The sequence below is a fragment of the Rattus norvegicus genome, chromosome 15 (genome assembly GCF_036323735.1).
Source record: "Rattus norvegicus strain BN/NHsdMcwi chromosome 15, GRCr8, whole genome shotgun sequence".
In the NCBI taxonomy this organism is placed as follows: domain Eukaryota; kingdom Metazoa; phylum Chordata; class Mammalia; order Rodentia; family Muridae; genus Rattus; species Rattus norvegicus.
This window is the reverse complement of record NC_086033.1, coordinates 97,653,056-97,680,669: the sequence shown is the minus strand read 5'-3', so window position 1 is coordinate 97,680,669 and position 27,614 is coordinate 97,653,056. Positions and strand designations below refer to the sequence as shown.

Sequence of the window (27,614 nt, the reverse complement as noted above, 5' to 3'; positions counted from 1 at the left end):
TTTTAGAAAGAACAGATTTATATTGACAACTGTCCAGGGGCTTACATTCAAGTACGGCACGGGACACGTGGCAGAAGCTGCACAGGACTGGGGCAGCTGGCTGTGTTGTGTCTTCAGTCAGAAGAGGAATTGTCCACAGAATCTGAGCTTTAAGCTCCCTCTGAAGTAGGGCTGTACTACCCAAGAGATCTACAACCTTCCAACACAATGGCACCACCTGGAGAACAAAGTATTCAAACACAGGAGGGCATTCAGACTCAAACTGCAATGCCTGCCATGTCCTGTTATCTTCACAAGCAACTAAGTCAATTGTTCTTTCACTCATTTTAACAATTAACCCAAACTTTCCAGAGATATTTATTATACTTAATTCTATAAGCTTCAACACTCTTGTTTTTTTCTTCTTCTAACAAAAAATAGCTACTTCTAAGTAATCACAAATAGTATTAAAGTTCACAATTTTATTGTGAATCCCATCTTCATTTTTTTTTCAGTTGAACAGTACCTCATAGACTTGCTCAACCTGATTTTGAAGAACTTTTCTTTTTTCCTTTTTTCCAGGAACACATTCAAGTGGTTCTTACTTGAAGTTATGAGTCCTTGTTTTTTGGATCCCTTTCATGGTTCTTCAAATGTTCTTTTCTGAACATTGGAGTGCCTTAGGCTCCATCTGAGATTTCATATATATATATATATATATATATATATATATATATATATATATATATATATATATATATATTTCCCTCAGTGAACATCCAATTTCATGAATGAGGAAACTTTGATAATAAAGAAAGTCACTAACTTAAAATCTTTAACCAACTCCTTTTTTTTTAAATTCTTATTGCCGTGAATAATTAGTTTACAGGCATCTATGGCCTATTTTAGTTGGTTGATTATGATATGTATATTTTTCCTTGCCTAACAATTATTGTTAAGGCTGATATTTTCCTCTGATATCCTAACAGCATTATTAAAAATCACAAATAAAACATATAAATGTTGAAGTGGTGACAGCCAATATTATCACATACCCGATTTAAAAGGGAAAACTTTTAGACTTTCTCAATGAAAAATAATAAATTATACTACGTTTCTGATAGGCACTGCTGACATTAACTAGCAACTGAAATGAAACCTAAATGAAGCCTTTGAAAAGTGCTAGGTGTTAGACATAATGAGTAACATTATACATGATTAGCTAGAAATGATTTTAGTGATTCGTTGGGACCCAGTAGAAGAGAGAACCAGGAATCAGGATGAAACCATATGTCCTGAGGCACAGAAATCAAAAGGAACTGCTAAGACTTTTTATTTATTTTTATTTTTCCATTACAAACTATAAAAGAGAAATTTTGCTTTGGGGGTGATCTAGAGGTGATTTAAAACACACAGAAGGCTGTGTGCTTGATATATGCAAATGTGATGCTATTTTATATAAGACCTGAGCAAATCCAGATGTTGATATCTACAGGGAGTCCCAAGAACAAACAGCAACTAAAGTATATCTGACCTAATCTTTGCCTTTTCCCAAGGTGAATCTCAGGTAGTGGTGAGGGGAGATATGAGCAACTATAGGGAAGTTGTAGGGCAGCTGGCCATCTCTCAGCAGGGTAGTACAGAACACAGCTGGGCCTTGTCATCCTTCAGAACTCCTGTTCCTCCAAACAGGCCCTGCTGGCAAAGCATAGCCTCAACCTGATTACTACTGGGCACAATGCCCTTTGAGCCTCACCCTCTTAAGGTTGCCAATGTTTTTTTTTTTTTTTCTAATTTATCATTTCCTTATGGTGGAGACATTCTGGTGTGCAGCAGACTCAATTGCTTACCCATCTTCTTTTTGGTAATGGGATATAGAAAGTTTCAGCTTGGGCCTGCACTTTAGGTATATCAGCACACAAAACAGTCACCTCAATCCTAGTAATAGAGCAATCCGTCACCAACCGGTCACCACGCTCCTCCTCGGTGACATTTAAGGGTTATCAGAAAATGGAACTGGAGTGATACTGTTTCTGATTTGTCTACATATATACAATGAGGTCAATGTTTTTGGCCTAATTGTGTCCCTCTCTAAACGAAAAGGGATATGATATAAAAACAGGTATCATACACATGCTGTAGTAACTACATAAAAGAATGCTTGATTCTGAGGGGTGGCGGGCAAGTTAAAACTGGTTAATAAATACAATAAAGCAGTTATGAATAATGTGTCAAATAAGAAAAAAACAGCATATGTATATCTTAAAAGGTATGATTTCAGGTGAATACAAGCAATGATGTGTTCAAGTAATGCTCTGAAATAAATACACACAGATATAATTGTCAGGTTAAGGTAAAGGGACACTCGGTAGTTATTAAAAGACACGAGGAGAAAGGTCACAGTGTTTCTCACAACACGTGCATTGATTGGAGCTGAATTGCCTCTCTGCTCCATCTTTAGAATTTTAAAAACAAATAACGAAGAGAACAGACAAATTGTTACAATGAGTAAACCGGGGTTGACCACTAAGGTCAAAGGCCAAAGAGTGAAAGACATACTACTGACTGGCAGATTTATTTCTTTCTGTTTTAGAGCTCTCTTTAAGGAACCAAAATTAATTTCAAGCATTCTACTGAGTAGCCACATTTTCATGCTCTATTAATCCACAAGTCAATGGGTTAAATTTCGTGGGCCTTACATATTTATGTTCATAAGTCCGATTACCATTCTGTTAACTGCTTCTTAGAATTGTGGAGTTTCGTGTGACCAGTTAGTTTTTAGATCAAAGGTCTTTTCTTCTTTTGATATCTTGAAATATAATACAGTATGCTATTCCTTCTGTTTTCCTGGATACTTATTTACCTAAAGGAAGATCCACAGAGAGCTTACATTGTGTGCCCTTCCTAAAGGATCTCTCTTTAGCTATGTTCACCAAGAACTTCTCTCTCAGACTATACAGCAAGTGTGCTTTTACTGAATGGGTTTGAGATGTTTTAGAAATACGAACTCAATTCGTTTTGGCAAAACCCATTGGTTAGCATAACCAGCCATACACTCAAGGTTCTGAATAGATTTGATTCATGTTTTACCTGGGGAAAGCTTGGTCTCAATGCTTTTAAGGAACTGAATTGAAGTTCAGAAAGTGACATTTTTACATTGTTTGGTTTGTTTTGAACTGGACCAAGCATATATATATATATATATATATATATACATATATATAATATATATATAATATATATATATCTTATTTAGATTTAGATTTAGATTTAGTATCTTCAGCTTGAAACAAAAAGCAATAAGAGGGAATGAGAGAACTTGAATGGAGGAAGAGAGGGTGCACCAATGAATTCTACTTCAAGTAAGCAGTATATTTTTAAAAGGTAAAGCATTGCTGGAGGACATTTTTGACTTACAAATTAGAAAGTATGTGTGTGGAAGATTTAGGTTTTGCAAGTTACTGTTTGCACACAAATCATATATGTATGAATACAAATAGATAATATAATTATCTACAAATTATGGATTAGTGTCTGCATTTACGGTCTCAGAGTAAAACTAAAATAAATACTTTGAAAAGCAACACATATTTTTACAAAGCAAATTTGATATATAGCTATGTAATGACAGTGACTACACAAGACCTAAAGTATTTCTGTCTCAATGTGGATAAATATGGGTGAAAAGCAGGAATTATAGGCCTTATTATTTTCATATTTTGTCTGTGACTTTTGGATCTCTTTTAAATGTATTTTGTATACAGTCTCATATATGACATCAAAGGACAAAGGATATATGAGGCAAAATTACATAGTTTCTTTCAGAAAAATCACCGCTAGAATCTTAGAAGATGAATAAGCATTGACTTGCCCTGTGGAATACCGATATTAACTTGGTTCATCACCTTGTTAATAGAGATCTCTCATGTCAAAGGCAGGTGTCCCTTTAGTATATCTGTAAAGGAACAAAAGTTTCTGAAGCCTTGCCTGGGGAAAGAGAGTACAAGACTTTGTTTCCTCATTTTTATTACATTTATCTACCTTTCTTTTACATAGATTTATAAAACAAAAATATATTTCTACCTAGTTGCCATTGAACGTATCCACTAAAGACTCTAGTATTTACCATATAAATCATTCAAGATGGCAAAGATCAAATCCTTAAGGTTTGTGGTACATACTTTTGTGTGCATTTAAAACACAAATTGTTATTTGCGAACATTATATGAACCACTAGAGAAATCCCCAGACTGTATATAAGCTCAGAAATGCTGAATAGGTGTGGGGGCACGAGCTTCTGCAAAGAGTAACAATTTATTGAGAGGAGGAGTAGGCTCCCAAAAGAGAAAAACGAGTTACTTTGCAAAAGCTATATGGAGCCGCGGGGAAAGAAATGGTTTTAAAGTACCATGAGTAGGAGACAATGGCTACATCTTAAGGGCCATAGGCTAGACATTTAGACACAGACTAAGCAAAACAAAACTAGGCTCTTTCAGAGTTCAAGCTACGGGGCTTTGTTGTTTAGAGTTTGCCTTTCCCTTTATTCTCATGTTGTTAGCATACAGCTTTAAAGAATGTGCAGATTATGAATAAATCCACCATTTCCTTAAAGACTAGTTTATATTCCACTATTAGAATACTATGGGTCAAATAAGAGGACACATGGTTTATATTTTCTTTGGTATTTGGGATGCTTTTTATTGCCTGTGGTTAGAAGCCCAGGAAACCATTGCTTCTGATCTACTTTCAATGGCTGTCAATCTGCTAAGCAAAAGCCACACCTAGAGGAAAAACAAGTTCCTGCCTCTCCATGGAAACTCTATGTTCTTGTATTCTGAAGAATCATGCCTTGGATTATGCTGTTTTGATGATAAAATTGTGTAAGCATAGACTATGCTTTGAGTAATCATCATTCTTTGAACCCTACTGCATTAAGTTGAGGTCATGGTCGAAAGTTTCAATACCCTTAGCATTGTGACTAATCATGGTTGTCAACTTGACCTCATATGTAGTCAACTAATACTCAAGCTGCTTACCACTCCTGTGAAGGACATTCTTTATCATGTTATTGGAATTAGGAAGACCTGCTTTAAATATGAGTGTCACCGTCTGAGTAGCACTTTGATCTTTGTTGTTTCTGGGACCATTCCTTCAGTTGAATTCAACCTACATTTCAGGAATGCCACAGACCTTTGGTGCCAGGTTGGTACTCCTGACCCATCCACACTCACAGACTTAGCAACTACATGATACTCTCCAGTGTATGATAGTCATTGTTGAAGTACCTGAGTTGTATCCTCAAAGCTGGTCTAATAAATTCCTTTCAGTGTGTGTGTGCACGTGTGTGTGATCAGTTTTATTCCTTTACAGATAACTGACTAACTCATACAGTAAGATGTACAGCTCTATCAGAGGTGAGAGGAATGTCTCACCTATGTTTTCAGTTGCTGCCCTGAAAAAGAAAACCTTTTGAAATTTCTTGGACTTACAAATGTTGCACAGGAACACATTTATTACAGTAAACCCAATTTTGTTCTTTCTCCAAAATATAATTTTTCTAGTATTTGTGTGAATATGCAGTAAAAGAACAAAACAATACATAACCCATTGAAAGTTAGAAAATTGAAAATTTGAATTCCATTCACTATAATACCCTGTGTGAATGTAGTCTTTGTTTCATTTTCTGCCTGGCCAGATGAAAAATTCAATTTGTTTATCTATGATTTCTTACTTCTGTACCACATTTTTTTTATACACATGAAGCCAAATGTTAATATCCTGCTTTCTGTTCTTGTAATTCAGAGACCATAGTAGGCACTCTCCAATGAAGGTTTTCTCACAAACTCTCCAGTTTAGTGGAAGCCCTCTTGTTTATTTTCCTTTACTATTTTTCCAGTACTAATATCAACATTATTAATTGTCAGGCCATTAACTTCAATTCACCTAACCATATAATTCATTTAAAATTCTACCCTTTGTCTCCCTTTTTAAGTTTCATATCTTCCATCACATATCCATTAACATAATTTGATAGTGATTCTCTGCAGCTTTGAATGCAGTGCACTCCCGAGAGAATCAGAGCGAAGGGAGTCACTCAGTTCTACTCTTTTCCATCCTTATGACTTACTGCGATGTTTCTTCCAGTGGCTCTGTGTGGCATGTAGTATAACAGTGCTGCCACACATTTTTCTCTCATGATCTGTGCCTCATCATGTCTTACCCAAAGAAATATGTTGCAAATTTTGTGCTATTCTTGGCCCTAGATGACTTGCAAATGTGTCATATGTGTCAACATATAGAGTAAAAGTCTTGAAAAAACAAGTTGAACTACATTGTTTCTTGAATATTTGATAAAAGTGACATGCCTTTTCTTTGGAATAAAATAGAAATATTAAACCATAATGGTTAATCTTGTTTTCTCTCCCATGTTATTTATTTGTTGTGTGTGTCTATGTGTGTATGTGATATGTTTGTGAGCACATGCTTTATGCAATACTTAATTTCGGGTCAGATAACAATGTTAGGAGCTCAGCGCTCTCCTTCCACTAAGTCACAGAGACACACCTCAGCTTCTAATGATAGTGTAAACATTTATCCATCGAACAAAACTCACCTGAAGGTTCATGATGGTAAATCAGGAAAGCCAATTCATTGGCAATAACACCTGTGTCTGGGAAGCTATTCTATTTAGGTATTCTGTGTAGATAGTTATTGAGGTAGAAAGTCTCAGGTTTAATGTTGGTGTCTGGAGTTCCACAGTGGATGAATAGGTTCAAAGAAACTGAGCAATGGCATTCAGCTCTGCCTCCTAACTAGACAAGTGATGTGATCGGCTGCCTCTTACTTTACTGCCATGTTTTCTCCACTAGGCAGGCTTCCTCTGCAAACTATCAGCCAACTGAGAGCTTTCCTGCCTTCTGTAGGCTTGCTCAGGTGTTTGATTACAAAAATAAGAAAATTGACTAACAAAAACTTACTTCCAACTGCATGTTGAATCAAAATAACTCTTCTATTGATACTGGGTGTTGCGGACACTGCTTCCTCAGGAAGGCACATGGTATGGGACATGTGAAGATAATATTTGAAATGTAAATAAGAAATACCTAATCTAATAAAGATGAAAAAAATAAAAAAAATAAATTAAAAAAATTAAAGAAAGAACTCAAAGTCACACAGTTTGAAGGGTAGTGAACTGGGGTAGATCTGGAGTTAGGGGAGGAGGAGTGACTCTGATCAAAAAATATTATATAAAAACTCAAAAAAAAGTAATAAAAATTTTAGAAAAATAAGAGAAATTGGAGGAAGCCCAAATAAAAGCTGTACATTAAATGATGTATTTAAGTAGCTGAGAGTACATGCCTGAACCACCAGGCCTAGCATCAAAATAGAGTTGTTTCTTTTTTTTAAACCAGAAATATTTTTAAGGTGTTCAATGAAAAATGGTGATTTATCAAGTAAAATAGTATATTATTGGTAAAGTTAGAATTGTATTTTCCATAAAAATTTATAAGAATGAATAAATAAGTAAATAGATGATCTTCAAGGAAAAATGTGGAAAAAATAGGCTTCTTTCTTTCTCTTCCCCTTCCTTCCTTCCTTCCTTCCTTCCTTCCTTCCTTCCTTCCTTCCTTCCTTTCTTCTCTAGTTTGACACAAAATTTCACTGTGCAGCTTAGGCTGATATCAAAAACTAAGTTCAACTGATCCTCTTGCCTCCATCTTCAAGTATCCATGGATATGCTTGCTGAAGCTTCTTTCTTCACACATATATATTATATAATATTTGTACATATGTATATATACATATATATAATGACTCAGTAGAAAAGTTAGTAAAAATCTATAAAGACAATTTGTAGAAAATCAAATAGAGATTTAAGTATATGAAAAAATGGCTCATAATGTTTTATGTGATCTATTTCTTCATAATTTGAAGAATTTTAGAACATTTGAAAACAATGGCACTGGATGAATTAAACAAACAAACAAACAAACAACAACAAAACCCCTCCTAAATAAGGCAGAGTGCAAGCTAGTCTGTTCCCCAGAAGACACCATATCCTGTGGATCCCAGAAGATCAGCTGCACTCAAAGCATTTGGTTAGAACTCTCCTGAAGTCCCACAGCTGATGCTGGGAGCCCAATAAACTCAGAGACTCATCGGCTCCCAAAACCTCTGCCTGCCAAATTCCATTCCCCTTCTGCCCAGTCCTTTCTGCTGGGACAGACTGCAAGTAGTCTGCTCCCCTGAAGACACCATATCCCGAGGCATTCGAGAAGATCTACTGCACTTAGAGCATTTGATACCACATCCTGTGGCATCACAGGAGATCCCAGAAGATCCATGGCACTCAGGACACCACAGCTGGAAGGCATCCCAGGAGTTCCTCTGTACACAGGGTAACTGGGCAACTGACATCACACTCTGAAGACCTCCTGTGGGCACTGTGGCATGCAGGACAACTGACCCAAAAGACTGAAAGCCTCCCTTGAGTTCTGTTGAACACAGGGAAATAGAAACCACAGTCCATAGGCCCTCCTCGAGAACACCATCACACAGGACAACAGCTTAACTTCTCCTCTGAGGACCAACTAGGATTTGAAAGGCCTCCCAGAAGATCTACTGCAGCCAGGCAACAAATCAGCAGCTTCTCTGCCCCTCTGAAGACCTTCTTGTTGGAAGGACCCACAGCAGGTCTGTGACAGGGTCATAGGCCTACCGGGAGATCTGAAGTAACCCAAGGACAAGAGAGGCAGACTCTAGACAGAGTCACCCAGACCAGCAAACACCAGGGATAACCAGATGTCAAGAGGAAAGTGCAAGACAATAAGCAACAGATGCTAATTTCGAGGTTTGCATATCCTTGGCCCAGAGAGTGGCACTATTCGAAGGTGTGGCCTTGTTGGAAGAAGTGTGGCACTGTTGGGGTGGGCTTGGAGACCCTGCTCCAAGCTGACTGAGGATGCTCAGACTGTTCCTGGATTCCTTCAGGTGAAGATGTAGAACTCAGCTCTTCGTATATCATGCCTGTTTGGATGCTGCCATGCTTCTGCCTTGATGATAATGGACTAAACCTCTGAACCTGTAAGCCAACCCCAATTAAATTCTGTCCTTTATAAAACTTGCATTGGTCATGGTGTCTATTCACAGCAATAAAACCCTAAGACACTAATAAATGTGGGTGTCATCAGAACACAGATCTTCCACCACAGCAAGCCCTGAATACATCAACATACCTGAAAATCAGGAAGCTTACATAAAATCCTATCTCATGAAGATAATAGTGTCCTTTAAGGAAGATACAAATAACACACTGAAAGAAACAGAAGAAAACACAGGTAGGTAAACAGGTAGGAGCTCTTAAAGAGGAAATAAATGAATCCCTTAAATTAATATAGGAAAATACAATCAAACAGGTGAAGAAATTGCATAAAGTGGTCCAAGACCTAACAATGGAAGTAGAAACAATAAAAAAAAACACAAGGAGGCAATCTTGAACATGGAAAATCTAAGAAAGAGGTCAGGAATTACAGATGTAAGTATCAACAATGAAATACAAGAGACAGAAGAGAAAATCTTGGGTGTAGGAGATACTGTAGAAGAGATTGACACAACTGTTAAAGAAAATTCAAAGCATAAAAAATACTAGCCCCAAACATCCAGGAAGTTTGGGACACAATGAAAATACCAAATCTAATAATAATCAGAACAGAGGGAAAAAAAAGATTCCCTGAAAACATCTTCAAAAAATAATCATAAAAGAAAATTTCCTCAACCTAAAGAAAGAAATGGCCATAAAGGTACAAGAAGCCTATAGAACACCAAACAAATGAGACCAGGGTAAAAAAAATCCTCTCTTCACATAATAATCAAAATACTTAACACAGAGAACAAAGAGTAGTAAAAGCTACAAGGAAAAAGATCCAAGTAACATACAAAGGTAGACCTATCAGAATTACACAAAACTTCTCAACAGAGATTATGAAAGCCAAAAGAGTGGTCAGAGTTGACATAGACTCTATGAGAACACAAATGCCAGCCCAGGATACTATACCCAGCAAAACTCTTAATCAACAAAGATGGGGAAAACAAAATATTCCAAGACAAAACCAATTTCGAACAGTATCTATCTACCAGTCTAGCATTACAGAGGATCCTAGAATGAAAACTCTAACACAAGGAAGAAAAGACAACACCAAAGAAAAGACATGATATTAAGCATCTCACAACAAAGCCAGAAGGAGAAAACCCCAATCACATAAAGCCACCTACAAAAACATATATAACAGGAACCAACAGTCATCTGTCTTTAATGTCTCTCAATATTAATGAACTCGACTCACCTATGTAACATACTATATAAGTAAAAAAAGATACAGCATTTTGTAGCAAACAGGAAACACACCTCAATAACAAAGACAGGTACTATCTCAGAATATAAAGATGGAAAAAGTTCTTCCAAGCAAATGGTCCCAAGAAACAAGCTGGAGTTGCCATCCTAATATCCAATAAAATAGACTTTCAACTAAAAGTTATCAAGCATGATGAGGCAGGACACTTCATATTCATTAAAGGGAAAATCCACGAGAAAGTCTCAGTTCTGAACACCTATGCAAGGACCCCTGCATTCATAAAAGAAACTTTAGTAATGCTTAAAACACACATTAAACTCCAAACAATAATAATGGAAAACTTCAATACCTCATTCTCACCATTGGACAGGTCATTGAAACAGAAAATTAACAGAGACACAGTGAAACTAATAGAGATTATGAAGCAAATGAATTTAACAGATATCTACAGTTCACCCTAAGAAAAAAGAATAAATAGTCTTCTCAGCACCTCATGATACCTTTTCCAAGATCGACTATATAATTGGACACAAATCAACCCTCAAATGATACAAGAAGATAGATATTATTCCATACATCCAATCAGACCACCATAGCCTAAGGTTAGTCTTCAATAACAGTAAAAACAAGAGAAAGCCCACATATATATTAAAACTGAACAACTTTTAATGATAACTTAGTCAGGGAAGAAATAAAGAAATTAAAGACTTACTGGAGTTTAATAAAAATGTTGAAAAACTTATGGGATACAAGGAAAGTAGTGCTAAGAGGAAAATTCATGCACTAAGTGCCCTGGTAAATAAAATAGCTAGATCTTACACTAGCAATTTAACAGAACTCCTGAGAGCTCTAGCACGAAAACAAGCAAGTGTACCCAACACGAGTACACAGCAGGAAATAGGCAAATTGAAGGCCAAGAAGATGCACCTAACCCTCAAGATACTGGAGACCCCAGGGAGTTTAGAAGTCTGGTGGAGTGGGTAGTGTAGGGACATCCTCGTGGAGACAGGGGATCATGGAAGAGGTATGAGATTTGGAACAGTTGGAGGGTGGGCTGGGAGGGAAATAATACCTGGAGTGTAACAAAAAAAAGAATAAAAACTCCAAACAACATTAAAAATTTAAGGATATAATTGAAAACTCAGATGGTTATCCTTGGAGAATGGTACAACAATTAATTTCATAGAATCAACTTCATGTCTATCTCCTCTGCTGATATGTAAGTGTCCACCTGGTCCTCATAATGTTTTTTGGGGTCAACAAATTATTATAATTTAAAAAACTGTAAATAATAAGAACTTCCGTTGTTCAAAGCATATTAGAAAATTGTGAAAATATACTATACTGAATTAAAGATATATATTGGATAGATAGATAGATAGATAGATAGATAGATAGATAGATAGATAGATAGATAGATAGTTTGATTTGTACACAGTGTTTGTGGCTGGGAGAACTTTTGAAGAAACTAGATGGAACTGGTCCTCATAATTTTGGGGGGTCAACAAATTATTATAATTTAAAAAACTGTAAATAATAAGAACTTCCGTTGTTCAAAGCATATTAGAAAATTGTGAAAATATACTATACTGAATTAAAGATATATATCAGATAGATAGATAGATAGATAGATAGATAGATAGATAGATAGATAGATAGTTTGATTTGTACACAGTGTTTGTGGCTGGGAGAACTTTTGGAGAAACTAGATGGAACTGGTCCTCATAATTTTGGGGGGTCAACAAATTATTATAAATTAAAAAATGGAACTAATAAGAACTTGTTCTTAAAAGCATATTAGAAAATTGTGAAAATATACTATACTGAATTAAAGATATATATATATATGTATATATATTAGATAGATAGATAGATAGATAGATAGATAGATAGATAGATAGATAGATAGATAGATAGATAGAATGTTTGATTTGTACACAATGTTTGTGTCTCGGAGAACTTTTGAAGAAACTAGATGGAACTGGTGAAATAGATATTCTGTAACTTATAACAAAGTGATGATCACTTTATTTTGGAATTAATTATTATATTATCTATGTAAAAGTACCCTAATATTTTACCTTAAATGGATCTAGGCAACATCTCACAACTAAGGCCCGGAACATTATAATGAACCCCATGGAACTTGCCAATGATTACATCACATGGTTATGGGCAATTAAGACAAGCTTTGCAATCTTCATGACTACATTTTGTAAATTACTTTTATAATGTATGTGCACACATGTGCATGGCTATAGTTATGTATACATATATGCAAACATTCATGTATATGAACAGGCATGTGTTTGTGTATTCACGTGTATGGCTCCCATATATGTTATGGTGGTTATGAAAATCAGAGGACAACCTTTCGGTGTGGGATACAGTAAGACCTGGGAGAATGGAGCTAACAAACGAGTCTCATGCAATAGCCAACGTTAATCACAAGAGTAAAATGCATGTGCTCATTATTTTTATGTCAACTTGCCAGAAAATTTAGTTCTTTGAAAGGAGGAAAACTCAATTGACAAATGCCCTCATAAGATCCTGATGTAAGGCATATTCTTAGTGATTGATGAGGAAGTTTCTAGACCTTTGTGGGTGGTGCTATCCCTGACTGGCGTTCCTGGATTCCATAAGAAAACAGGCTAAGCAGGCCCATGGAGAACAAGACAGTAAACAGCGTCCTATGCATGGCCTCTGCATTGCCTCCTGCATCCATGGTCCTGCGCTGTTTGAATTCTTGTTCTGACTTCTTTAAATGATGAACAGTTCTGACGAAACATGAGATTAATAAACCCTTCCTTCCCCCAGTTTCTTTTTGGTTATGCTGTTTTGTCTCAGCGGTAGAAACTAACTAAGACAGGGTACAATCAAAAGGACCAGCCACATGTGACTGACAAACCCCACATTGCATAAACCTCTCTTTACATAGAGGAACATAGACTAATATCAGTAGCCAGTTCTAAGGAAGTCTGGGATAAATTCACTCTTACTTGATATAGCTGGGAGGGGCACAAAGACACAATCAAAGAACAATTACATGTTTTGGAGGAAACTGTGGTCACTAGATCCTCGGATTGTTTTCTTAGGGTTTTCTCACAAGCACTCGAAATTCTCTTCACATGACTGCATTCTTGGACAGTGTTCCAACACTAGTCCACACATTTCCAACCGGTTTTTTAAGCAGTCTCTTTGTCATTGTGCACGTGTGTGTAACTGCTCTGCTGTTGTCACATTTTCTCACCAAACTCTAGGGGCATAATGGGGCTGCTGCTGATTTTCCTACAGAACCTGGCTTTAATAAGGGATCTGTGGCTCTGAAATTAGGTCATCAGTCTTGCATGACAAGTGAATTTGCCAACTGAGCCATGTCTTCAGCTTCAAATCATGCTTTTACTGAAATATACTTATTAAAAATATGTTTGAAGCCTGCTCTACAGGAAAAAATTCACATTTCATACTGAAAATTTAATCCCACTGTAACTACCCTTACACAACAACAAAGAGACTATGTGTGAAACAAGGTGGAAAAAAGTAGACAGACACTTAAAGCTTGTCTTTGATCTCCTTGAGTATGGTCTACTCATGCTCTCCATGTGTTGGACTCTTCCCATACAGATGAACATACACATACATGCACTAATGCACACACACACACACACACACACACACACACACACACACACACTATAACCAAATTCAAGAGAAACAAAAAACAAAAGCCTGGGGAATTAAAGGCCCAAGTAAGAAAGCTACTGCCGATGTTTCCTCCCAGAGAACATGATAGGCTTGTCAAATTCCCTTTTACAGAACTATGTTTTTGAGTTAGACTGAATATGCTAATAAGTTTGATCACACAATCCACTTTGCAGTGGTAAAGAATGACTGTGAAGACTAATGAGTGCTCAGAGTAGTGAGACTACAGGACTGCCAAAGGCCTTGTCTAAGTGGATAATGTGTATCAGCTGCTCCAGTACTCAGGCGATATGACACAAAAGGAAGGGAAAAAAGTGCCAGAACCAGAGAATGGGGTGAGAGGGATGGCAGTGTGGAACACTCACATGTGTGAACATGTCATGGCTGTCACATTCTTGTGTTCGTAACACCTGTCCAATATCCCCTGACTTTGGGCCCATAGGCATCCTTCTATAGCAACAAGAGAATACACAGGGTCTGACACTCTTTAATAAGTTGGTATTCATTTCAAGGTCAGTGAAGGAGGGAGAAACATTCTCTGATGGTCTAGTCATTAGTGGGGTACACATTCTTAAATAACTGAGCTCTATTCATTATACCATCAATACAAATGAATTTTACTAGGTTAGAAACAATAAAACATTAATTTAGAAAGTGCATCAAAGGTAAATAATGAGTGCATGTGTGGAACACAAGAGATGGTAACAGAGAGCTAGGATATAAATAGACTGTGGGCATGTATAGAATCCATTATAAAATCCATATATGAAATGAATACATAGAATAGTACTGCATGGTTAAATTACTTCTACTTAGAATACCCATTGACATAACTTGGGATAAGGCATTCTATATTCAGAATACATATTTCTGGTCATTCAATTTAAAATATAGAGATTTTCCTGTACTACCTAAGTGACTCCAATGCAACTATGTGGATTCCTAAAACTGGAAGAAGAGGAGAGCTCAGTCAATGGTTGTGGCTGAAAAAGAGACAGGGAAATACAATCCTGATAGGAACTCAAATTTGTTCATGTGCAGTGTGTGCCATTTAAGCCTAAGAGTTAGTTATTCACTTGGGAGTAAAAAGTAGAGAAGATTCAAAATGAAAAAAAAAGGCCCCAATTTTTTTTGGAAGTAGTTGTGACAGAGACGAGAAGCTGTTGCACTAGTGACCTTAGTCTCTGCTGGCACACTAGTGGCCATATTCTCCGTTGCTGTTTTTTGCTGATTATCCCAAGAATATCGACTCTGACTTCTGAATAAAAGTGTTAACCCTTAAACTTCCTGTCCTTACACTGAAGGCAGAAAACTAGAGGGACACTGTGTAGGATACTTGAACTAGAAAGAGAGGCAGAGTTCTCAGCAGTTCAAGTGACAGTTCTGCTGAAGTTTTAGTGACTAGAAAGCTTGCGACAGAGTACAGTGAAGACGCTTGATGGAAATCCAAATGTCATCCACTGCTGCAGAAACCCTGGGTAGTGGAAAGCCATGCAGGCCATGGGAAACTCTGTGTGAAGTTAGTTAGACTCGCCTGCCTGTGCTGAGAGACCTGAGGACAAAGGTGGAAGAACCAAGAGAAAAGTAGGTTAATGGACTTTTCTAGACACTCTTCAATGGCACGGGAAGTGGAAGCTCAAGGGACGGGACCAGACATAACTACGCTTTGCTCCTGCAATGGAACTGAGGTCAAACACAAAGTAAGAAATAGAATGCTCCCCTGGTGCTCGGCCACTTCCCCAAACAAAGAGTCAGGGAAATATCAAACAGCTTATGTAACTGCACAGTAACGTAGTTCTCTTCCAAACCACATTTTATCTCAATAAAATGACAAAAATAAGAACTTCTGGGAATATAAATTTTTTAAGAGGTTAAGACTTAAGAAAAAGAAACACTCTCTATCCCTTAGTTTTTTAGTGTGGAAATACACAATTTTTGTATCTGTGTTAAAGAAGATACTGACAAATGAATAATATCTGAAGTCGATGGCTATTTTGATTTAGTTACAAACCTTGAGTTTCAACATGAACAATTGAACTCGGAGTTGCAGACTGTTTTGCCACAGGACACTAATGCAGAGAAGGAAGGAATGATAGAGTGAGTGCCAGACCTACCACAGAGAGGATATAAACATGAAGCACCTACCATCTTCAGCCTTAGCTGTCACCTGACACAAGCTGGAAGTCACCTGGGAGGAGACAAGCTCGACTGAAGAATGCTTTGTGGCGTGTCCTTGAGACACTTTTAGAAACTCTAATGGGTTCCAGTATGATGTGGGCAGTGCCATGTCCAGACAGGTGTGCCAGTGTTGTATTAAAATAATGAATCTCAGACTGTCAAGAAGAAGAATTCCTCATTGGCTTCTGCTTCTAAATCATTTCTTGAGTTGCTACCTTGGCTTCCCTTGTTAATGGACTGTCAGTTCAAGACTAAAATGAACCATTTGCTTTGGGTCATGGTATTGATCACAGCACCAGGAATCAAATTAGAAAATTTAATATTCAATTATTTAAAAGCTAAGGTCGAAAGTTCAAGGGGTGCTGACATATAGGTCACCTCTTTTCTACAGTTACGAGTATTGCAAGAGTGGCAAGATATATAAGTGTGGTCGGAAGTAAATAAGTGAAATACTGTATGAACTTACAGTAAGCTTTCTTTGTCAATGTGGCAGGTTTCAGAGGGAAAATTTAGTACTTGTGACATTTTCTGATACAAGATTTTAGCATCAATGCATGCAAATAATAATTACCAGAAATCAGGGAGCAAATGAAAGAAACAAAGCATATAATCACAGATGTCAGCATGTCAAGATAAGACTGCAACATGTCAAGGAGTTAAAATTAATTATATAATGTAAATGGAATTATTCACACCTATTATCAAATAATAATAGGTAACTATTTTGAGATATTCCAATGTGCTAAAGTTTTGAAACAAAAAAATACCTGCTGTAATTTCACAGATTATATTACTTTTATTGTTAAATTTTTATTGAATACAATGCTCTCTTCTTTGTGAATTGTAGATGACAAAATTATGCCCATGAGGAGAGAATGGAGGCTCCAGAAGGATTTTTGGTATTCTAATACACTCCTTTAAACATGATATACTACTGAATATGAAGATGCTTGTGTCTCACTTGGAAGGGGGAATAAAACTGTCATAAGAGGCACAAGGAGGGAGGGAATTGAATGGCATAAGGGATTTGGAGGGAAATGGAGGGGATCAAGATCATGTGTGGGGAGAAACAGGAAGAATGGCCAGATTGCCATGAGAATGAAGAAATCTGCAATTGATGGGGGTGAGTAGGTAGGGGCCATCACCAGGAAGAGACAGTAACCCAGGATAAGGAAGATGTCCAAGAATCAATGGGGAACGTCCTTAGTTGTGACTCACAGCATTGGGGATATGGAATCTGAGGAGGCCAACTCCATTAACCAAGAAAGAACCTCAATGGAGAAATAAGGACAGCAAACCACCCACAAAACTTTCTACTCAAAATATATCCTGTCTACAAGAAATGTAAGGAGGAAGGATAGCGCAGATAATGAGGAAATGTCCAACTAATAACCAGGCCCAATTTGAGACACATCCCATGGGCAAGCACCAGTCCCTGACACTCAATGATACTTGAATATAGGAACTGACTCAGAAAGATAGGCACCCACAGCCAAAACATGGATCGAGCTTGGAGATGCTTAGGGAAGAATAGGGGGAAAGACTGTAGGCCTTGAAGGGGATTAAGAATTCCAAGGAAGATCAACAGAGTCAACTAACCTTGATCCTTGGTGTTCTCAGAGTCTGAACCACCAACCAAACAGAGACAAGCCGTATCCAAGCCTCCCACTCATATTTAGCAGATGTGTGCTTGGTCTCATGTGTATCCTGAACAACTGGAGCAGGGTCTATGCCAAAAGCTGTTGCTTGTACATGGGATATGCTCATTGCGATGGTTTGTATGTGGTTGGCCCAGGGAATGACACTGGGAGGTGTGGCCCTGTTGTAGTAGTTACGTCTCTGTGGGTGTAGGCTAAAAGACTCTTCCTAGCTGCCTGGAAGTCAATATCCTGCTAGCAGCCTTCAGATGAAGATGTAGAACTCTCAGTTCCTCCTGTACCATGCCTAGTGCCTACCTAGATGCTGACATGTTCCTTCCTTGATGATAATGGACAGAACCTTTGAACCTATAAGCCAGCCTCAATTAAATGTCAGTCTTGTAAGAGTAACCTTGTTCATGGTGTCTGTTTACAGCAGTTAAACCCTAAGACACTCTTCTAGCTGGGCAACCTTGTGTGGCCTCAGTGGGAGACAATGTGTTATCACTGCTTGGCGGAGAAGGGGAGGGGAGACACAAGAAGGATTTTGGGGAGTAGTACTGCGACTGGGAAGGGGCATTGAGCAGAATATAAATTGAATAAGTAAATAATGATGATGATGATGGTGGTGGTGATGATGATGATGATGATAGAAAAGCAGGAAAAATATTTTGTTACTTCAAATTAGGCTTGATATGAACCTTGAAAAACCAGATGTTTGTAGAGATTAGTACTATATAAAATAGCATTGTATTTTAATGTTACAAATATAGAATAGGCTAATGTAAGCTGTTAGGTATAATAATTAAAGACTTAAGGATACAGTCATTTGTACTACACACTGAGTCAGTGTACCTTGATTCTGAACGTTACTATTTCTTGACAGTAGATTTCCTGTGCTATTGAAAATGATATTTGATAAACATATATGCATATATATATATATCTCGAATCTCTCACTTTTAGGATTTAAACATTGATATTCTTGAAGTTAATCCAGTAATCAATATAAGAATATATTTTAATGAAGGTTAAATTTTGTGTTATTAAAAATAAAATAAAATTATTTTATAAAAACATTAAAAAAAAACAAGAACAAAAAGAATAAAATTCACGTGAACACAACTTTAGCCAGTGCTGGGTGAAATTTTTCTGGAATGTGACCAAGCAGTTTATTTTCCTTAAAGTTTAAACAGAATAAAATGTTGGAAAAAAAGTTTTCACATGGCAATTACCACAAGTAATCATAAGACATGGGTATGTAGAAGCCACCCTTGTAAAGTTCATCACAGGAATGGCTGCTATTGACGAGAAAGAGTATTCTGGATAAGGATCTAGGGTGTAAGGTTTGTAGTGAGAATAAGGATGGATTCCATTGCCTGAGAGAATTGCTCAGGCTTTTGGGGGATTTGATGAAGGCCTGTTGTACATAATAACAACAGACCAAAAGGTAGTCACACATCATCCACTCAAGTATTCTGGATGAATAAAAGGCATTTCCTTTCTTTGAATAAAAGTCTACTTGTTTAACCATTATGGTTTCTCTAATTTCTTAAAAAGCTGTACCCTTTATAACTCCTAATATCCTGAGCTACACATGCTCATAGTTAAAATGAATATGAAAATTTAATAGTGATATAAGGACTATGAGAAAAACAGTCCAGGGGCATTTATTTATATTCACACCAATGCCTTAAGAAAGATTCAGTAAATATTTATTATCAATAATACAAATTATTGTGCAGGAGACTATGAAATGAGAAAACTATAAAGTGAGAAGACTATTTTCCAGATTTGATTTATGTTGTCAGTTAAAAAAAGTTGAGTTTACAAACCTCGCATCTATTTTTCCGTGTCAAACTGAATCTGAATAGTTCCAATTCCTTTCAAAATTTATATTGCTTATACCAAAGAAGGAAACAACAGTACAATGTATTTTCTTATAACTGTGCATACATCTTCAAGCAATGTGTTTTTTATATTTTTAATCTTTCCATTAAGAACAAAAAATGCCCAAGTAGCATTTTTTATCTAAAGGGATATTACATTTTTCCTTTAATTGGGAAAATTCACCTTCTGTTAGTAATTCACATAACTGGTAGTTATAGATGCTACAAGCATTAAAAATACCTCAGTTTTTAGCATGATCTTCAAGATCATTGTATCAGTATTGCCAGTGTTGAATTCTATTTGACCTAGGAGTGTATAGTGGCTAAAAAATGCCTCACATATTAATGGTAATATAGAATGTCGATTTCTTTATTGTAGCATATTCTGAATTATGGTCCAGCATTGAAGAAAAGGCCATTTAATCAGTAACAACTTGACATTATATAGGCATAAGATCTCTCTTTCAATGTCCATAATAAAAAAGTTTAAATTTAAATTCATCTTGACATTGTTAGGTCTCTATTTTTTCAGTTCAATCAATTAATTAAAATTTTTCTCAAACATCTTATGTAAATTGATTTTTAAAAAATAACTGTGATTGAATGTACTGTTTGCCAAAAGTGTAAATAGAACGAAAAAACTTTATAATTCAATAATTACCAAAAATGCATTTTGCAGTATTTTTGAATTTGAGAAAAATTTTCCTATTGATTTATCCACTGTTTACTTAACAATAAATATGCCAGAGTATTACAACAACAAAAGACAATTAGATATGTATCCAGGCTATTGAATAAACAATTGTGCTTCCATACAAAAAAAAAAAAGAATTGTGAAAATGAGAAAGTTGATTTCATTTAATTTTTTTTTTATTAACTTGAGTATTTCTTATATACATTTCGAGTGTTATTCCCTTTCCCGGTTTCCGGGCAAACATCCCCCTCCCCCCTCCCCTTCCTTATGGGTGTTCCCCTCCCAACCCTCCCCCCATTGCCGCCCTCCCCCCATAGACTAGTTCACTGGGGGATTTCATTTAATTTTTAAAATGTATGTTATGTCCTCAGTATACTTATTACATCTTTATTAGGTATTGATTATTATAACCATTCGACTACTTGACCAATTCAGCAACAAGTCAAAACTGAATAAAACAAACAAACAAACAAACAAAACATGATTTTGTGCCATATTCTTCCTGTGGAGAACCGAATGTACATCACACCAGATAGAAAAGTGTTGACAGGTCAACGAAAGTGTAACGCCCAAGTCCACTTTATCAATCAGCAAGTTACTTGAGGTTGCCTCCAGGATCAGACAGCTGCATTACAGGGCCTCACGGGTGACAACTAACAAAATCACCAGCTCACTGCACAACTTGTAGGAAGCTCAGTTGTGCTGAGCCTTTCCAAGACAGTGTGGCTGGTATGTTACCAGAGTGCCTAACTCAAGTGTCCTGTAGGAGGCTTGGCCTTTCTGAGCATTTTTCTCACTGCTTTTGTAAACTTGAAGGATAGGGATACAGCTTCTAAGTTTTTGGCTTTCCAAGTCTTAAGAACTTTCCTGTAGACCGTCCTGGGTCTTTTGGAACTTCTCCATGTGATGGAATGTGTCGCCCGATTTAGAACACAATTAGTAGCAGCCTCTCTGCTCTCCACATTTCACTGCCCTCCAACATGGAACTTACTATCTGAGAGGAAATCCCTAGTATAATAACATTCAAAGATAAAAAACTTAGAAAGGCTAAAAATAATTAGTGAAGTCAAACAACACGCAAACCATTTCCATAATAAGAATTATCAGATATGATTGAACAAGTTCTCCTTTTGAAACAGCATCAAAGCATGAAAATCGAAGAAAATACAATCGTTTCAAATTAGAACATACAAGATGCCGAGACCAATTTCAAACAACGATTCTAGCCACATCATTTTAAGTAACCGAATGTTATTGTCTGAGGCATTGTCTCTTTCTGGATCTTCAAAGCAAATGGAATAATTAAACCATTTCTATTTGCTTGATTTCCAAGTTGAGTATTCATGACTAGGGGAAAAGATGCATAAAAGACACATATATTTGCAGCTTTACATAATTTGCAAGGGTATCTATTGATTTACCGGGTTATATTCCACTTTGTAGCATTTAAACAGCAAATGCCAGTTCCAATTAGAGAACAATGTGCTCTGATAGAAGCATCAGAGTATGGTAGGAAGCTGGGAACATTGACTTGCTAATGAAGCAGTCAGTTTCCAAGTGCCTGGATAGATAATGCAGCCTTATTTAAGAGAGCAGCAGCTTTGACTCATCTTGCCATATGGGTCACTAAGATTCCTGTGATTATGAAGCTGTGCTCATAAAGAGATGGGGATCGCCCATATTTACAGCTCATGGAGGCAGCTTCATTAGCTGTCAGTCACACCTGTTTACACAATTTCTCTAATACGACCTGTCAGTATCTCGAGAGAGATGCCACTCAATAAAGTGGGAGCAGAGGCTATCAGGAGAATTTCTGTGACTGCCAGGGGAAGATATTCCTCTTCCCTAGCTGATTGTCCAAATCTACTTATCAACTATTTTGTATAAGGACATCACCATGTTTTCAAGGAACATTGTCCTAAGGAAAGTTCCTGTGTCTAAGGAAAGCAATGGAGATCTCTATGGGCATAAAGGCCCTTGGGAGAACTACAGCTTTCTAGGAGAATGGAGGGAAGAGAAGTAACTGTCAGTGTAAAAACTTGAATATTAAAGTTAGTCAGTCAAGAATACTTTGCTCAAGATCAACTCTTCGAATAGGAAGAGTGAGGAAGTTGTAGTAAATGGAGCCATGTGTCAGTGGTGTCACTGGCTGGTGTCCTGCCTGTCATGATGGACTCTGGTACATGAAAGTCTACTTCCTTCCGTCATCATTATGGGAAATAACTCAACAACCTGAGAAGAAGCATTCAGTGCTGGATTTGTCCTCACAGAGTCAGACACACATTTTCTTTCAACATTTATGTTTGCAGTAAATGGTTATCGGTTTGAGGAAGACAATCTCTCGAGTTTTAACTCTCCCTTGAGGTAAAAGAGATGTATGTGCACTGCACAAGGACAGAGGGCAAATTTGCAAGTAGGAGTTTTCAAAATAAATGCTCTAAGAGTACAGGACTCTTTTCCAGCAGCCTTTCCCCTGCTAAAATTCAGTCAATCTGAGGTGACTATTAAGGAAATTTCAGTAACAATCTATATGGACTTTTTTCCCTCATAGTTGTCTTTATTAGTGTCAAGTGTCCAAACTAGTCCTGTATTTTTTTTCTCTTCTTGTATTTTCACCAGCTGAGTCAAAAGCTACACTGGTGATCTCCAACAAAATCTGTCTCTCTTTGAATTTCTCACAAATTTATGATAATACTTCATGACATCACTGTGATTCCATGCTAAATTTATTTAAACCAAGACTTTATGATTATGATATCACTAATGTAACATAAAGATCTTTAGCTCACAAGTGAACAAAAAGGAAGGACTACAGAACCTGGGGAATTCCAAAAACTCTCCACCCTTAAATGGACGTAGGGAAAAATATTTGTGTGTAAGAAAGCCAAATCCACGCTACTTTAATCTGAGGGACAATATTAATTTGCTTTATGTCAATTTACCAACCTAACAATCTAAGAGAAATAACTACCATATTTTCTCAGGACACGTATACACATACACACACATACACACACACACACAGACATACACACACACACACCCATTCAAACACACCCACAAACACACACACACTCACACATATACACACATGCACACACATACCCATTCAAACACACACACACTAACACGCACTCATCCACACACTAACACATACACTCACCCACACTCTTGTACACTAAAACATACACTCATGCACACACACTCACCCACACTAACACACCATTGCTCCATGTTCCCTCTGCTGTGCTGTTTGTCACACCATCTACTTTTTTCTATATTATCACGTCACATGCATTCTTCCTCCCATAGTACATGATACCACTGCACGTCAACCCCACTATATATAAAATATTTTAAACTATGTCTAGGCTGAGCATATACAGTTTTCTCTTAACATTACTCCAAACATCAAACAGCATTAGGACTAGTACCATACTATTTCTACAACACTGTACTTTGTAAGTACCATTAGCATGACCGAAGCATAGACATATGTGAAAGTAGGAAAGAATGATGCTACACGCCTACTGATGTCACAGAGGAGAAACGTACATATAAAAAATGCAAATTTTGATTTATAACAAAGTAACACCCTTGAAATTCATACTGTCACCAAGATAAGATTATTCCAGACCCTCAGAATATTTTCCCTTAGACGGCTCCCCCGGAAATCCTCATATTCCAGGGTTAGCAACATTACAAATTGTTATCATCATGAATCCGTTTCGCTTGTTTCAAAAGTGCACAGAAATCAAATCAGACAAATTACACATTTATGTATCTGACTTTTTATCCCACTGTAATGTTTAGATTTATCACTATCATTCTAATTACCAGTGGTTTGTGTGGATATATGGGTTATCTTTTATCCCACTCTTTCTGAGTATTTTGTTTCTGCATTTTAGTTATTCTGAAAGAAGCTAATGTGAAAATTATCATAAAAGTCTGTGGCTCAGTTATTGTCTGTTTTAGTCTGTATGATGAATATAAATGCTGTTGTAGAATATGTGAAAATTTAACTTTATTAAAGTTTCCAATAAATTTGCAACAATATCTACCATTGTGTATACTAAATTTATCAAAATGGATGTGTTCAATATTTTGTGCTTAGTCATTCTTTAAGCATAGTAATGTCATTGTGCTTGATTTTTTATTTTCATAATAAAATATTTGTGATTGTCTTAGACTTTTTTATTTTCATACTCATTTTTTTATCTTATAATACTCTCCTAGTGTAAGGTGATGAAAAATTCTTTCCTCAGTTGTCTTCTAGAAGCTTCACATATTTAGACTCAATCTTCTTTTTTGGGTCTCTGATATATGTACATTAATCATGTATTGAATTATGCATACTTATGACTTTACCTAAATGGATAGTATTTTTTATTTAGTTACAAGAGCATCATTTACATAGAAAAATATAATTCTTGTTATATTAGGACAGTATGATGTTCATAGATTGATTAGAGTAGTTTCCAGGAGAATTTTGTAATCATAATCAATGTCTCTTAATTATTCTTTTAGTTTGATTCATTAGAAATATGGTAGTTTATAATGACACATTGATAGAATAATTTATCATGCTTTAATTCTCAGTACAGTTTTGGAAATGATATCATGAGTGTAAACATGTAATTCCTTGGGTAAATTACTATATATATTTTACACAAACTAAATTCATATTTGGTTTTTTTCTGCCTGTTTTTAGATCAGTAAGATACAAGTTAGAGTCACTGGAGAAGAGGAAGTCTGAATAGAGAAAGCCCATGTCAGACCGGGCTGTAGGCAAGCGTGTAGGCTGTTTTCTTAATTAATGGAGAAGGTTCCAACTCGCTGTGAGTGGTGACAGCCTTATGCTGAAAGTTCTGAGTTTGAAAAGGAAACTGAGGAAGTTGTAGTCTCAGAATTAAGAACAAATTTAACATTAAAAATCTTTAAGTATCCCAAACTTCCCTGATCCTTACAATCACTTAAAATACTTTGTGATGTACATATTTTTTATTTAATTATTTTACTTTTTTTACACTCCACATGTTACTCCTTTTTCTTATCCACCCTTCCCGAGTTCATCATCCCATCTACCCCTTTTCCTCCCTCTAGGAGGGAACTCCCCTATCTGCCTACCCAACCTCACCTCACTTAACCAGCATAACCTCTTCCCTGGGGCATCCAGTTTCCACAGGATTAAGTGTTTCCTCTTCTACTTAGACCAGACAAGACAGTCCTCTTTTACCCATGTGCCCAGGGGCATGACCTGGTTGGTGGCTTAGTCTCTGGAAGTTCTGAGGGGTCCAGGTTAGTTGATTCTGTTGTTCTTTCTATGAGGTCACAATCCCCTTCAGCTCCTTCAATCCTTCTTTGAATTCTTCCACGGGGGTTTCTGAAGTAGATATTAGCCAAAAAGTTCAGAAGACCTACAATACAACTCACAAACCATAAGAGGCTTAACAAGAATTTGAAGGCACAAGTGTGGACAATTCAAACCCACTTAGACATGGGAACAAAATTGTGGGAGGCAGAGGGAGGGAAATCCTGGGTCGGAGAAAGTAGGGGAAGGAAGGAGGGCAGAATCAGGTATGGAGGCAAACAGAAGAGAAGCTCAGAGGGTCAGGGAATTAATTGAAATATTCATCAGTGTGGAGTGAGGGACAGCGAGATCCTCTAGAAAATCTCAGACACCTGGGATAGGAGAGGCTCAATGTTGATGACATTAGCCAAAATGCCCAACAGTGAGGACATGGAACTGGAAGAGACCATCTCCTATAGACAGACATGGCCCCGAGTTGAGGCAGCGGACTACCCATCTATCTTCAAAATTTTAAACCCAGAATTGTTCCAGTCTAAAAGACATGCAGGGACAAAAATGGAACAGAAACTGAAGGAAAGGCCACCCAGTGACCAACCCAACTTGGGATCTAGTCCATGCTCACACACCAACCTGGACATTAGTTCTGATGTCATATTGTTCATGCAGACAGGAGCATGGCATGGGCCCTCTGAGAGACCCTACCAGTATCTGACTTGAGACAAATGTAGATACTTACAGTCAACCACTATATTGTCATATATGGTTTTTAAGGGTGATTTGCATATGGTTTAGAGTATCCGCATCTTTCATATGGAATGCATTCTACTTCATAGCTGTGGGCAATTATTTGAGCAAAAGAACAGGAATCTGAAATACAGATGTAAGACTAGGTTAAAGTATAGCTTAAATATAAAGATCAAAATGAAAGTTAAATAAAAAGAATTGATCATGTAGAGGAAAAAGGAAGGAATAGAACCAGAAAGGAAGTGGAGAAGGAAAGAGAGAAGAAAAGGAAAGATGGAAGGAATGAGAAAAGGAGCAGTGAATGAAGCAATGAAAGGGGGAAAGAAGAAAATGAAATTATCATATCGTGTGAGAACCAAAAATCAATTTGTCTCTGATAATAGACTAACGTCAATTTCACATAAACTTACGAGACATAGACATAAAAGAAAAAATTCTGCGAACTAATCTTAACTAAAGGTCTTTTACAGGGCAATCAAAATGTAAAGGTCATGAAAGTGAAACATAAATTTGGCTTTATGAGCCTTAAAGGCTCTATTTTTATTACAACAATAATAAAGTTTTCTATCTCTAGACAACCATTCCCGTTCTAGCCACATAACTGGATACACGTTGGTTTCAATTTCCTCTGTCTAGCGACAACATGGCTGTGAATTTGAGTCCAGTTTCTTTATGCTGTAGTGTGGTCCCCCCATGGGGATATTGGGTTGACTATGGCATTTTACCTATTTGGTTTTCTTGGAAAGCATTGCTTCTAATTATTCAATGCCAATGTCCTAAGTTAATCTGTATTCTTCTTTTCTCAAAGCAAATATGATCGGAGGCTGCCAGGCATGGGACTCATCGGCTAATCTCAGCAAGTTCTCACTAATTCAGTCTTCACATGCTTTGAGTTTTTATGTCTAAGAAAAGAGAGGAAAGAATAGTTTTTGGAAAAGTTAGTAAGTGAGAAGCACCAGGGGTCAAATTAACTCCTAAGTCTACAAAAGCCCAGCTTCTGTGTAGTCGGCATTATACAAATGTTTTACTATAGTCGGGACTTGTTTTCATGTTTAAAAAAAAGATTCTTCTAAACACTTATGTTTTCTATGTGGGGATGTAGCATAAAGCAAGCTACTTAACGTATAA

General features: G+C 36.8%; 1 long non-coding RNA gene across 1 annotated transcript; it reads right to left on the bottom strand.

Annotated features, from left to right (window-relative positions):
- Nucleotides 1-27,388, bottom strand: LOC102547827 (uncharacterized). Its single transcript, XR_360220.5, has 4 exons — nt 27,212-27,388; nt 26,479-26,609; nt 25,569-25,814; nt 1-217 (listed from the first exon to the last, which is right to left on the bottom strand). It is a non-coding gene; the product is annotated as an uncharacterized LOC102547827 (long non-coding RNA).
- Between the last annotated feature and the right edge of the window lie 226 nt (nt 27,389-27,614).